At 35.0% G+C, this 1,601-nt stretch overlaps 1 protein-coding gene across 1 annotated transcript in view; it reads left to right on the forward strand.

The window, feature by feature from the left end:
* The window catches only part of LOC119592110 (ryanodine receptor-like), a gene marked incomplete in the record, with an annotated part of 20,940 nt that overhangs the window by 9,136 nt on the left and 10,203 nt on the right, over positions 1-1,601 (forward strand).

Here is a 1,601-nt window from a genome sequence, read left to right on the forward strand (position 1 = left end):
AGGTTCTCATACTTCTCTCTGGGATGCATAAGGGATTCGAATCGCTCTTTCCGCATTCTGGAGACCAGTTTGGAGCATTTTCAAAGAGTTTATACTTATTTAGGTATCTGTATAATAATAATAATATATTATTTTATTTCATTAAGTAAATACTGGGAAATAAAGCAGTAGGATGATTGAGATACTGAAATATAACAGAAGCAGCAGCATTAGTGGTTGTGGAAGTAGCAGTGATTAACTTTGATTAAAAATATATGAAATAAAAAGTTATATAAAAAAATAAAGAAAGTCTTTGAGAAAGGTGAGATAAACGAAAATACATACAATAAAGATATAAAAATGATAGATAAGGGAATTTAGATAAAAAAAAGGTATAGATGATTAAAAGAAGATAAAAATCATAGATAATAAAAACTGGGAAATAAAAATCACAGAAAAGTAGATTACACTGAGTGTGACATCCCTTACCCTAAGTAGCAGTAGCAGTAGCAAAGTCGTCTACTCGCCATCCTCGGGAAATAATGATGGGAGGGGCGAGGATTCCTGTTATAGAAGAAGGAAATTCGTTTTGGGTGTTTGATGCTTTAGTTTGACAGGAAAATTACATATATTATTTGAATTGGCTAATAGCGCGTTAAAAAAAAAAGTGCAGGAAACATTAAGAGCACATGAATATAAGTGTGTTCGTGATGTTTGATATCTGTCATAAGTCTAGTTAAAAAAAAATCGTGAGACGAATTGTAATGCTTTGATTGGTGGTATTTATAATGGTATTTGATGTATCAATTCTAGTGTTTATGTTGAAATGACCATTATATGTGAATTACCAATAATTTTCTAAAACCGTCAAACCTGTCAAATAAAGTATCTGCTCAAGGTGTACCTTCAGGGTTGCTGACATTCCTCTCTCACCTTTCCTCGTGGATCGAAGTTTCTAACTCCACTTGTAGGTGTTCTTAACACAAACTAAACATCTTCTCTGATATAGACTCGTTTTGAATGGTCTTAGATGCCCCTTAGATTCGCCTGTGGGAATCTTTGGGCTAAGGAGGTAACAAAGTTTATATCCGCAAGTAGATGATTTTTTTTTTTTTTACCAAATTCCTATTGCTGTCGTCTTTCCCTCCAAACTTGTACCCACATTGTACAGTGTGTGTGTATGTCCTCACACGATACTTACAAGTACCGTGTTTATGTGCAGTATATACGTTTTGTCTCGTAGTAAAGCTATTCCTCAAGCAGAGGAAGGGCTTCTTTGTACTTTTACATTGTTTGCACTGTCCCACTTTTTGGTCCTTGAATATTATTACCACCCGTAGTGTGTTTGTCTTTCGTGCACCTGTAGACTCCTGTTGGCCGTTATTTGATTTGAAATTGTTTGCATTCGTTTTTTTTTTGTGGAGATTTTATTCTATCCCTGAAATAATGGAATATGAATATAATTTCACTTTATTGACACAGGCACTGTTTGTGTTCAATGTATAATGGGTTGTCTACCATCTGTCTGTGGTTCTTGGATCAATCATCATCCCTTAGCCTTGTCCCCGTTGGCGCTTCTCTGGAGAGGTTTCTTCAAATCTTATGTGTCCAAATCAGCCATG

Source organism: Penaeus monodon, chromosome 29, assembly GCF_015228065.2.
Source record: "Penaeus monodon isolate SGIC_2016 chromosome 29, NSTDA_Pmon_1, whole genome shotgun sequence".
Classification (NCBI taxonomy): Eukaryota; Metazoa; Arthropoda; class Malacostraca; order Decapoda; family Penaeidae; genus Penaeus; species Penaeus monodon.